We start from the raw sequence: 345 nt of genomic DNA on the forward strand, positions 1-345 counted from the left end.
TTGAAACACTAATCAGCCTTCTTATAAATTTGTCAACCACAATGAATTTTCTCTCCTTGTAGAAGGAATAAACATTTTTTCAATAAGTCTTTTATTTTGAAAAGAACTTTTTGTTACATAATCTATTTCTTTACATCAATGTCTTCAGAAGAATCATGAGATATTCTCTCTTTCTCTTTTGTTAGAAATTTGATGGACATCTTAGCGACAAAAGTTGATACCATATATTGATCATCATCGTCAGAAGAAGAAGAGCCAAAGTGAAGAAATTTGTTCTTATTTGTTACGAATGGTCAACAATTTTTTTTTTTATAGGCTAAATAATTATAAACATTTATGAAAAAT

The sequence above is a fragment of the Solanum tuberosum genome, unplaced genomic scaffold (assembly GCF_000226075.1).
Source record: "Solanum tuberosum cultivar DM 1-3 516 R44 unplaced genomic scaffold, SolTub_3.0 scf00008, whole genome shotgun sequence".
NCBI classification, from domain to species: Eukaryota; Viridiplantae; Streptophyta; class Magnoliopsida; order Solanales; family Solanaceae; genus Solanum; species Solanum tuberosum.